General features: G+C 41.0%; 1 protein-coding gene and 1 long non-coding RNA gene across 3 annotated transcripts in view; one reads left to right on the forward strand and one right to left on the reverse strand.

The window, feature by feature from the left end:
• Positions 1-11,612: 11,612 nt before the first annotated feature.
• Positions 11,613-12,793, reverse strand: LOC118012113. 2 transcript variants are annotated; one of them, XR_004679611.1, is made up of 3 exons: positions 12,706-12,793; positions 11,974-12,529; positions 11,613-11,858 (listed from the first exon to the last, which is right to left on the reverse strand). It is a non-coding gene; the product is annotated as an uncharacterized LOC118012113 (long non-coding RNA). The 2 variants fall into 2 exon arrangements; XR_004679610.1 differs by lacking the exon at positions 12,706-12,793 and having other exon boundaries at positions 11,974-12,584.
• INO80D (INO80 complex subunit D) overlaps positions 12,568-12,807 on the forward strand; it is a 65,880-nt gene continuing 65,640 nt past the window's right edge. Inside the window, exon 1 of the mRNA XM_035007310.1 lies at positions 12,568-12,758. The gene's annotated coding sequence lies outside the window, so the exon portion shown is untranslated. The remainder of the gene's footprint in view (positions 12,759-12,807) is intronic.

The raw sequence follows: 12,807 nt of genomic DNA on the forward strand, positions 1-12,807 counted from the left end.
CTAGTTGATGTATGTGCACCTTTACTAAGTCTTTGCAGCACTAAGGCTGTTCCTAAAATTTCTGTTCACTGCACATATCACAATCCATTGAGATTATAATTTTTTAACTTTATTCCAAATTTGGGAAAAATGATCAAGTTATGAGAAGGATTTGGGGCAATCATTATATCCAACACTACTTACTGAGCGGCAACACCATGTGATAATGTACACACTGACTTGTGTGTTAAGGGAGAAAGTTCTGGAATCAATTCCCCAGATTTAAATCCTGGCTCTATCACTTACCAGCTATGTCATCTCATTACTATTACCAGTTGAAATGGGGATAATGATAATAACACCTGCCTCTTAGAGTTCACTAAATATGTGTAAAGCACTAAGTATGAATAAGTGCTTAGTGTTAGTTGTTATTTTCTCCTTTAAAAAGAAAGATTGAAAATGTCCATATATATTAGTCTAAATATATTCATGTGGTAGCTTGAATAATAGCCCCCAAATATGTCCATGTCTTAATTCCCTGAACACGTGAATATGGTACCCTACATGGCAAAACAGATTTTGTAGATATGATTAAGTTAAGGATCTTGAGTTGGGGAGATTATTCTGGATTAACTGGGTGGGGACAATGTAATCAGAAGGATCGTAATAAGGGCGAGGCAGGAGGACAAGAATCAGAGGAGATTAGAAGACACTGTACTGCTGGTCTTAAAGATGTAGGAGGGGATAATGAGTCAAGGAATACAGGTAGTAGCTTCTAGAAGCTGGAAAAGGCAAGGGAGCAGCTTACCCCCGGAGCCTCCAGAGGAATGCAACCCTGCGGATAGCTTAATTTCAGCCCAGTAAAACCCATTTCAGACTTCTGACTTGTGGAACTGTAAGATAATAAACTGTGTTAAGTCACTAAATTTGTGGCACTTTGTTAGGACAAGTTCCCATTAATACCTGCACCTAGCCTACGGAGACACTAATTTGAAGTCAATACAAACAGAACTTTACTTCTAGTTCTCTTGGATTACAACTGGAGTTATCCTTGGAAAAGTGATTTATTCTAGGTTTGGAGTAGGAAAAAAGATAAGATGAATACCGGGCATCTTTTGGTATCAGAAAGTGAAGAAGTGTTCAAAATGGATTGGGGGTATATCAAAAGGGTACAGACACTAACCTGAAAAGGCTACCAACGGCTAAAGCTGGAACAAGTTGAACAACAAAATAATGATGGATTATAACTCCCTAAATAAAATATGTATTCTCATGAGTCCACAATGAAATAAATAAATACATAAATACATACATACATGGAGAATGGACAATTCCACTGAAGAATGTTAAAATTCATATGGGAAAGGGGTGCCTGGGTGGCTGAGTCGGTAAAGCGTCTGCCTTTAGCTCAGGTCATGACCTTGGGGTCCTGGGATGGAGCCCCAGTCTGGCTCCCTGCTCAGCAGGGAGTCTGCTTCTCTCTCTCCCTCTGACTCTCCCCACAATTCATGCTCTCTCTCTCTTTCTCAAATAAATAAAATCATTAAAAAAATTAATATGGGAAATTTTGAGAAGCAGACTATTTGCATAGTTCAAAGTATGTCTCCCAAGATACTTTGTAATTACAAGTGGAAATACAGTAACTCTGCAGTGGAGAAACCCAGAAGACACCAGCTTAACCAAGTAATCAAGATTAATAATCACTAGTGTGGCAAGCAGAATTCTAAGATGCCTGCTTACTCCCTTTGTCCTCTTTACCTTTTTTTTTAAAAATATTTTATTTATTTATGTGACAGAGAGAGAAGGAGAGCACAAGCAGGGACAGTGGCAGAGGGAGAAGCAGGCATCCTGCTAAGCAAGGAGCCCGATGCAGAACTCGATCCCAGGACGCTGGGATCATGACCTGAGCCGAAGGCAGACACTTAACTGACTGAGCCATCCAGGTGTCCCATAAGGGCCTTTTACACCTGGGCCTAGAAGTCACAGACTCGAGGTGTGAGAGGGATTGTCTGGGAGGTTTTCCTGCTGCCCTTATAGATGGATGTGCCATCAATTAGAACTGGAGAGGGACCTCTTGGAAGTGAGAGTGATCCCTCACTGCCAGACAGCCAGAAAACAGTTCAGTCCTATAACCGAGAAACTGAATTCTGCCAACACCCTGAGTGAGCTGGCAAGAGGATTACAAGTTCCAAATGCGAATACAGTCCAGCAACACCTTGATTTCACCCTTGTGAGACCCTGAGCAGAGAGCCAGCCACACTTTGCCTGGACTTCTCACCTCTAGAAACCAAGAGATAACAAATGGATGGTGTTACGGTGCTGGGTCTGTGGTGATTTACTCCAGCAGCAGCAGAAAACTATACAACTAGCCATAACACATCTCAACATCATGCTCCCTGATAGGATGCTCTGAAAAGGACACATCCCGTCTGAGATTTTCTTGCCAAAACTACATTACCTCATCTAATCATGAGAAAACATAAGAGAAACCCAAATTGGGAGACATTCTACAAAATGACTGACCAGTACTCTTCATAAAGGTTGAGGTCATGAAAGAGAAGGAAAGACTTGAGTGTCGGAGTGGAAAAAGGACATTAGTGGTAAGCTGATGAAATCTGAATAAAGTCTGTAGTTTAGTTAACGACAACAAAAAATACAACAAAACACTTGGAACTATTTCCCTCTAGAATTGGGCTAGTCTATGTAACTGTAAGCAATTTACTTGCCTAGAACTTGGTTTTTCTAATTATTAGGTAACAAAAAAGCACATTCTATTTTCCTTTAAGATAGCTCAATTTTGGAAGAGTTGGTATGTTTTGGAAGACTTAGTATGCTTCAGTATTATTTGATGCAGTGTTACAGATTAATGAAAGAAAATACTATTTTTTTTTTTTAAGAGAGAGAGAGAGGGTGCATGCACAAGAGTGGCAGGGGAAGGGCAGAGGGAGAGGGAGGGAATCTTAGGCAGGTTCCATGCTCAGCACAGAGCCCAACATGGGGCTCTATCTCACACCTTGAGATCATGACCTGAGCCGAAATCAAGAGTTGGACGCTTAACCAACTGAGCCACCCAGGTGCCCCTAAACCAAATACTATTAATGGATATAATCCAAAAATGAAAATCTGGACAACTTAGTACATTGTGGAGGCTTTTTGTAATTGCTGCTTTGCTGTTTGCTTTTTTCTTTTCAAATTAAGGAGTTGGCGTAAACAACAAATACACAAAATCCCCTTTTGTAGTTTAAAAGAATGAACATTTCAGAATTTTCTGAACTCAAGTCAGGATAAAGAGAGGGAAGCAAAAGAGAATTCAGTAACACACTGTTCAAACAGTTTGATTTAGAAAAGATAGAAACCCTCTTCCAATAGAAGGAAAAAAACCAGACAAAAGGCCTGCATGGAGTATTTACCTGAGCTTTCTAAGAATGATACCATGAGTCTCTTTCCCTATAATTTTTTTGTTAGCTTTATTTCAGAGAGATGGACATATATGGTAGGGAATGAATGATAGTTTATCACATCATCAGTGATTACTGTATAACGTTCTCTAACTTTGCTGCTCATACATTTTAGGTAACATAATTCTTCCCTCCTTCCTCCACAGATAGAAACATAATGCTTACCATTTCTAGCTGAAGACTGGCTTAACGGCCTCCTCTGAGGTTAATGTTAACATCATTCTGGACAGAGTAACAGGAAGCATCTGGGTATCTTACCACAAACTTGAGATGATCATTCTTTCGCCATTTGAAGTATAAATTCTGTTGGTATTAAATTACTTAATTGCTTCTGCTTTATACATCAATACATTAAAACATTCAGATATGTAGAACATCATAAAACCTCTGGGAAAACGAAAATGATTTAGGACTATGTAAATATTTACTTTGTTCTTCCCAGTTGGTCAATATTTATTCTTTTCCCCCCATTTATTTATTTTTAAAGTTTTTATTTTAATTCCAGTTAGTTAACATACAGTGTAATATTAGTTTCAGGTGTACAATGTAGTGATTCATCACTTCCATACGACACCCGGTGCTCATCACAAGTGCCCTCCTTAATCCCCATCACCTATTTCACCCATTCCCCTCATCCCCCTCCCCATGAAAGCTATTCTTGCAAATCTTTTGTTTTTATGTTCTAGAACCATCTATGGCTACAGCAAAACTCAGGGAATAATGTCAATTAACAGCTGCCAAGTTACCTAGAGGAGCAGATGATATAATTGATCATGTCCTACAAAATGGGGGAAGGGAATACTTAAAGATACTTCCTCAAATATGCCACAGAGTTTCCACACAAAAGGCTGTAACAAAACCATATTTTTCTCCTCTTGTATGTTTTTACTTCAGGTGATTCTCTTATATTTCATTTTTTACTTTTTAACCTGTAGAGTTTCCTTTCTTTTTTAAGACTTTACTTATTTATTTGAGAAAGTGAGAATGAGAGAGTGAGAGGGCAAGCATGAGTGGGGGGCGGGGTGCAGAGGGAGAGGGAGAAGCAGACTCCCTGCTGAGCAAGGAGCCCAACATGGGGCTCGATCCCAGGACCCTGGGATCACGACCTGAGCCGAAAGCAGATGCTTAACCGACTGTGCTGTGCAGGTGCCCCTGTAGTCATTTGAAAATAGAGTGTGCATACACTTTAAGTGATTTTAGCAATAAAGACTGTACAACAGAAATAAGCTAAGAGAAAAAAGTAGCATACTTAGCACCACTCTCAGATTTTTTAGCTAGACTATAATATGGACAATTGGAATATAATCCTCAAGAGACTGGCATAGTTAGAATTGTACAGATATTATTTTATTAATCACCTTGGACTCTTAGTGAGATTGACAGAAAGTCCACATTTGCTTCCTCAGAACCCTTCTCATTTAACCCATAGAATAGACATGTCTTTTTTTTTAAGATTTTATTTATTTATTTGAGAGAGAGATCACAGAGAGGGAGAAGCAGACTTGCTGTAGCGTGGAGAGCCCCATGTAGGGCTTGATCCCAGGACCCTGAGATCATGACCTGAGCCGAAGGCAGACACTTAATGACTGAGCCACCCAGGCACCCCACTTCCTTTTAGTCTTAAAAACCTCACCTGAGATTTTAGTATCTTTGACTTACTGGTAAACAATTTAAGGTTCAGCTGATCTAATTCCTTCATTGACTTTAATCACAACCCTGTTCAGTTTATTTTCCAAGCACAGGAGTCCTAGTGTTTCCAGGTTTCCTTTCATACTTTGACCACACAATGGCCTCTTCACGTCTTTGAGGTATGACAAGGTAAACTTGCATTTTCATGAGATAACCTATCCAGCATCACGCGTTCTCATGAGCCAACAGATTTGCCCTCAACATGTTTAGCTTGGCCAGCAGTTGAGAAAAAAATAAGAAACTTAATATTTTTAAGCCCGGTGGTCTCGAGTTCCTCTCGGGCTCCACCTCTCCCTACTGCCTTCAACCAGGCCAGTTCAGACCTTTATCCTATACCTCAACTGTAAAGCCAAGGCGGGGACAAGGCCTGTCTGGTTTACTCCTTTACCACTGCAGGACCCTACAAATTTCAGCCTGATAATATGTAGCAGGAGCTCTTCAACTTTCTGTCCCAATCCACCATGAAGATACATACATGTGTTTGTAACCGAAGAGAACTGTTTGATGAAATAAACTTGGACCACAATGACTCTGGATATTTTCTTTTATAGCATTCTCTTCTTTTCAGTAGGTCATTAGCTGCTGAGTTGATGTCTTAAGTTCCCTGTTTCAAACACAAAACGCCACAGAATTGAGGTCCGTTCTCTGGGCAGGGTATCACCTAGTACCCTGAGCAAGGAGACCCCTGTGATCACTTGCTGTTAGAGCCAAGTGCTAGGGAAATGCCCAGCTAGCAGCCCGGCACATGACGGAGTGGGTACATGCTCCTGGCTTTGTGTTGGCGGAGGCTGTTCTTACAGTGAAAATACATAGTTTGATCACATGTTTCAAAATTAATTTTCATTTAATCAGAAGTACTAGTAACTTCAATCACAGAGAAATCTCACACAAATCTTCCAAGGAAATTGTAAATATGTAAATAGGGTTTTAACTGATATGATATTTGTTCTTCAAGACTTTGGAGATCGATTCTAGGGCAAGGCCCCTCTTCAGTTTTCTAATTCAAGTCCTACTTTGATTCCAGTCACTTTCTATGAGCTCAGAGAAAAGAAAAGAAATAGAAATGTTCAGTTATGGAGTGGCGGTTAAGTTTCAGATAGTATACTATATATGGTCCTATAAATCATCTTACTCAAGCAGTGGTCTTAAGAATGAGGGCATTGAGGCTTGAGAGTCTAGGGAACTTGCCCATTTGTATAGCTAGTAAATATTAGCTATGGGATTCACACATGGTTTTCTAAACCCCACTTTAACCTAACACTGTATTTGCATTTTAAAACAATTAACTCATACCTGTCTGATAAAACAGTTGGAAATGTTATACGTGTCAAACATCCACTATTTTCTTTGTGGGATGGCTCTTTTTGAAGATATTTCATAATCTGGGGCATCTGGGTGGTGCAGTTGGTTGGGCATCTGACTCTTGGTTTCAGCTCAGGTCGTGATCTCATGGGTCGTGAGACCGAGCCCCGGATTGGGCTCCAGGTTTAGCGTGGAGTCGGCTGATGAGTCTCTCTCTCTCTCCCTCTCCCTCTGTCCCTGCCCGCCAAGTGCTCTCTCTCTCTCAAATAAAATAAATAAATCTTAAAAAAAAAAATTCATAATCATTTTTATGCTTCCTTGTCAGAAAAATCTTTCTTCAATACCTCATACTGAAACTTAAATGCATTTCTCATTCTTTAGAATGGCTAATGAAAGAGGGCTTAACTGGTCACAATATTCTCCTGCTGTGCATTCTGTGGGTACTCTCCCTGTACCCCATTTTATATTTAACACCTTGATTGAGTCTGAAGGACACCAAAATCTCAGCTAAACTTAATATTCTTTACTGTAGACTGTCAACTATCTGGGTATTCAAAACTACCTGAAGGGGTGCCCATCTGGCTCAGTCGGTAAAGCATGCGACTCTTGATCTTGGGGTTGTAAGGTCAAGCTCCATGATGGGTGTAGAGATTACTTAAAAATAAAATCTTAAAAAAAAAAAAACTATCTGGAAAAAAAAATCAATGTACTGTTTCTGTTTCTGTTTTAATGTAGATATTTGGTATGCCATAATCTTAATCTCCTTTCATCGTTTTCTGTGTTGAGGTCAACTTGTGACTAGTGCTGCTGAGCTCACTGTCTTGGTAGTGTTTCAAAACAAAACAAAAACAAAACAGTCCTCCCTGACCCTGAGCCATACTGCCTGTAAAGTGTTTATTGGCAAGCAACCAAAAAGGGCAGCTTTACATAGCACTTACTACGTGCCGGAGACCCTGCCTTGGGCCTTTCCTGAACTATGCCACTTAATCCTTACAACAATACAGTAACCTAGGTACTATTATTACTCTCATTTTGACAAATGAGGAAACAGAGGTTAAAGAGCTTGCCCAGGATCACACTACCAAGGAAAGTGGTAAAGCCAAGTTCCTAAACCAGATGGCCTTGACTGGAGATTGAGCTCCTAATCACTTCACGTTCTTTTGCACAAGAGGAACACATGTGGAAACAAACAAACAAACAAAACCCCCCAAAAACCTAGAAAACAACTCAAGGCATTAGAGTAAGAATAAGGTCACTGTAGACTCAGGTTGGCACCGCAAAGCTTCAGGGACGAGATTTTGAGCAAGGCATCAAAGCAGAGTGGGAACGGGGGCATCAAGACAAAAATGGCCATGACTTGCTGTGTGGGGCAAAAAACAGCATCAGCCTAACAGAAGAATGAGGTTGGATCATTTTTAGTAGAATCTTACTGACTTCTATCCCCTCATTTCTTTCTCTTTCTGGTTTTCCTTAATAAAACAAAATGCAAATACCTACTTGTAAGCTCATATAAGCACCCAGACATGCGTAAAACAGAAATACCAATGTATAGTTAAGGTAAAAAGTGTAATTTTTGGTTACTGAGGTCTTCCCTCCTGGTGTAGAACTGGCCTTACCCTTTTATAATTTGATAATCTTCCTCGCCTGAATTTGAATCAAGCTATTTGAACTGTTTTTTTTTTTTTTTTTTTAAGATTTTATTTATTTATTTGACAGAGACAGTGAGAAAGGGAACACAAGCAGGGGGAGTGGGAGAGGGAGAAGCAGGCTTCCCGCTCTGAGCAGGAAGTCCGATGCGGGGCTCGATCCCGGGACTCCCAGAATCATGACTGAGCCACCCAGGCGCCCCTATTTGAATTGTGTTAAAGGTAACTCCTTACTGGGGCGCCTTCGGTGGCACAGTCAGTGAAGTGACTGACTCTTGGTTTCTGCTCAGGTTGTGATCTCATGGGTGGTGAGATGGAGCCCCGTGTGGGGCTCTGCACTCAGCAGGGAGTCTGCTCCAGATTCTCTCCCCCTCTGTCCCCCGCACATGCTCTCGCTCTAAAATAAATAAATCTTTTTAAAACAACAGTAACTCCTTACTTTAATTGAATAAATTTCCTCCTTTTTCCCACACTCACTATTGAATTCTGGCCACCTATAACAAATACATGGCAAAGACGTTACAGTACAGGAAGTCCAAACTTATTAATGAACGTGTTCTGGAACATCACTGTTGATTAGCTGTTTGGAACCTGGAATTTATTTTCCCATGGAAATAGTGGTTAAGTTCCCAGTGGGTCTACAAAAAGCTCGCTTCACCAGGAATGTAGCAGAAGTGAACACTGTGATCTTTGTGTTGACCTTTGCCTGTTATTCTGAGGGCTCTATGGATTTCTCTTCCTACTACAATGTTTTAGCTAAACCACCACTTTTGGGACAGTTTTTCATTACAAATTATAGAAAAGGCTGGCAATCACTTATAATTCTACTCAAATCCAATCATTAATACTGCTTTTGGGTGTTTCTTTTTACTAATCATTACTTAAACCACAACTTCGGTTAGACAGTTGTTTTCCTTACTGTAGGTTGGTAGTCCACAGAACATCTCCAGAAGGCCGACAGCCTAGGCTAGGTTACATTCTTCTGCCGAAAGCATGATAAGGCAGTTAAATGGCCCTAGGGACACGTCTCGTCCCTGCTGCTGCCAGTGACCAGCGGGTTCCTGGAGGATATCTTTTGGCCCTTATGGGGATTAAAAAAAAAAAAAGACTTTCTTGGTTTCTGGCATGGCATCAGGTAGGAATTCCCTGGTCTCAGTGCCCCTGGGTTAGGTGTTAGAATGTGGAGATGACCTGATCATGTGTGTTTTGACTACAGCTGAATCTATATTACAGAAATTTCATACTCAAATAATCTAAAACCATGACATGGATGTCTGCCAAATACACTTGTCTCAGGAACATTTTCTTGCAGGGCACCGTAACCACGATAAAACCGAATCTTTGTTTTAGATAGAAACATTACCAACAAATGTTTCCAAAACAGAAATGCGTAAAGTGAAAAACAATTGTGTCTATGGCCATCATAATAGTGTGGTTTTGAAAACCTTCAGGCTCTGTACACACAGCCTACTTCTACCTTTTCACCTCCTTGGGAGTTTTTACACTGGCTAGGGACTCCTGATAAGACTTTAGAGTCTGTCTTTGGAAATGTGTAATTAGGGAAGGTTCATACCCGTACCCTTATCCCCCCTAGAAAACTCCATGTATAATTTGTATAACCATGTCTGCCGTCAGTGTCTTTTTAAACACTCAATTCTGTCAGCAAACATTTGCCAACAAAGGCATGGGTTTGTTGCTTAAAGACATCTAATATATTAAACATACGTAAATCATTTTAAATCCACACAATAATTGAGTGAGACCTTTTAACGATATAGGTGGTATTTTCTTTTTTTTTTTTAATTGTCTATTCATGAGAGACAGAGACAGAGAGAGAGAGGCAGAGGGAGAAGCAGGCTCCCAAGGAGCAGGGAGCCCGATGCGGGACTCGACCCCAGGACTGTGGGATCATGAGCTGAGCCAAAGGCAGATACTTAACTGACTGAGCCACCCAGGCACCCCAATTATGTCAGTAGTTTTGTTACCACCTGCAGCTTCTAGGAATTATGGAGACACAGCACCTAATATGAGTTCAATTATCAACCGAAATACTGGCCAATCAAATTCACCAATATTGCAAACGTAGTGAGATTTCTTTCTTGGTTAGGCTGTAATTCCCCGTCTGGGTTATTTAGCTCAGCTGGTGGATAAACATCTGGGATTATAGCCATGTACAAGTAAGTCATGCTTTATAAAGAGAAAGACACTGAGATACTAAGATTATGCATCATATCCCATATCCCTATCATGCAAATAAGTTTGTGGGACACAAGAGGGATTGCATAAAAGGGTGCAGTCAGCTTAAAGTGAACACATCTTAATTTCTTGAAAAATGCAAAGCATACCTATAAGGTCACATCATATGTAAGAACAAGTTCGAAACACGTTTTTCAAGTCCACTTGGGTTCCATGTTAAGGGAAGTAATTTCCTTGTTATGACCAATTTGATCTCCAAATGTTTTTTAAAAACTTGTAAATAGAACACAATTTCACAGTTGAGGTTTCCAAGATGATCAGAATCAGTTAATTTTACTTTAATTACTTTAGATTTTTTTTAAAGATTTTATTTATTTGTGAGAGGGCAAGTGAGAAAGCATAAACAGGGGGAGCAGCAGAGGGAGAGAGTACTGTATCCAAGTTTAGATGATAAAGATGGGGGTCAACATGAAAATAATAAGTATCTGATATATGCATTATCTGAACTCACTTTAACATTATGGGAATTTCTAAATTTGGAAGCTCAAAGAAAGACATTTTTAAGTGGAGTCATCAGTTATTTCTAAGGGCTCTACAATACATTTTAAATGAAAGAAATATTCTGCTGATTCAAGGCACTAATATTACAAATCCATTCCCACTAGGTTAGCCAACATATGTCAGAAAAATAACTTTTAGTTCAAGATTCAATTCATCATTCCGTGTAGAACATACAAAAAGATCCTCTGGTCATTTTCTGGTATTCTCTTCGCAAAAATAGAAAAACATCTCTGTAATTTACTCTCCTCCAATAAGAGTTCTGTGGGAATTGCTGCAAGGGGGCGGCACGCTTCTCTCACCTCTGTGCTTCCTCAGCTTTGTGTAACTTTGATCCCTCTCATCTACTAAGCTTTGCTCATTAAAAAAAGTAGACCCGTGACATCCACTGCAATATATTAAAAATAATTTATAGAGGCGGGCCGCACACTGGAAGTTATGAACCAACAACACAGCAACTCTAACAAAAACACACATTTTTCCATTCTGTGACACAGAAAGTGGGCAGCAACACATGCAAGGCACCAAAGAGCTAAAGCATCTAATTAGAAAAGCCAGTATCTGGGTATAATAAGCAAAGTTTCTTAATAAGCAGTTTTAAAGAAAACCTAAAGCTGTCTTTCAAATCTCTTTCCAGTTGTCCAGTAACCTTTCTTCCTGGGGAGACCCTAACAGAATTAGAATCATTTCCAGGAATCTGGTCAGTTATACCTAAGTTGTATTTAACCTCTCCGTGATCTCTGCCTTTATTTGCACTGTGAAAAATAAACAGCTGTATCATGCCTTTCTGGACAGTCAGTAGGTTTTATTTACATTGCTTTGAGAAAAAAAAGGAGACAAAAGACATCCCTTTACAATGGTCTTTCAGCAATCTCAGTTTTGAGGGGAATATATAATCCCCATTTTTATACAGAAGGCAACCTGTAAATATACCTGTAAAAACATATAAACAGACAAATGGACACAGAGTGGCTATGAAGTCTCTTGAAGCACAAATTTATAAACTGACCACCAGACACAGAACTTGGACCTGCAATGGAGAAAAATCATGATTAGCCTGAAAAAAAGAAAAGAGAAGAAAATACCACTGCCCCCGACATGGGAAAAAAAAAAAAATTAAATAGAAAATAGAAAACAATAATCACCGGAAAACCTGTGTCCTGTCAAGATTTCTTCCCATCAGAAGATGCAGAAACATTTTTCCCCGTGGAGCAACTGAAAACGTTTCTCAAGCGCCCCCAGTTTCTTCCCTGCTTTCTCCCCCAGGCGCCGGTGTAGACGGCCGGTGTGGACTTTTTTCCAGAGATGAGAAGTAGAAGTGTGTACTTTATCGGCAGCGGGTGCACTTTTCCCCCCGGCCCCCCTTTCCTCTGCCTCCAAGATGGTAGGAAAGTTGTCGTTTCGGAGGGCAGAGGAGCGGCTCTCTGGTGTTATGTCCTCGCAGTGCCTGTAGTGGTGCTATAGGAGGCTGCTGCCTCTTCTTGTGCAGCCCCGGCAGCCCTGCCTTCTTGGCTGGAGAGTATATTCAGGGATTTCCCCTTAATAATCACCGACCCTGGGAGCACTTTTTAGTTTCCAAAATAAAAATATGATCCTCACCCCTCTTGCTTGACAGGGAAAGGCTCTCGCCGGAGCCCAGGGGAGAGCAGTAGCAGCGGCAGCCGAGCTTCCGAGTCCATTGCCAGCGCCTCTCACTCTGATCTGTCAGCCCGGCCGAGGGAAAAGGGGGGAAGGAGGAAAAAAAAAAAAAAAAAAAAAAAAAAAAAAAAGCAGCTGAAAGGTAAGCAGAGGCGGCCCCAGGCCCGGCCCACATCCCCGGGCTCCCGTAGGGCGGCGGGCAGGGCCGCGCAGGCAGGGCGGGCGGCGAGCGCGCTTACGTGAGGCCGGGGATTCGCCGGCCCGCGTCAGGCCCCGGGCAGAGAATGAAAGGGTGAGAGGGGCCGGCGCCGGGGTGGCGGGGGCTAGGGGCCGCGGGGCCT

Source organism: Mirounga leonina, unplaced genomic scaffold (assembly GCF_011800145.1).
Source record: "Mirounga leonina isolate KUSES-001 unplaced genomic scaffold, KU_Mleo_1.0 Mir_151, whole genome shotgun sequence".
Taxonomy (NCBI): domain Eukaryota; kingdom Metazoa; phylum Chordata; class Mammalia; order Carnivora; family Phocidae; genus Mirounga; species Mirounga leonina.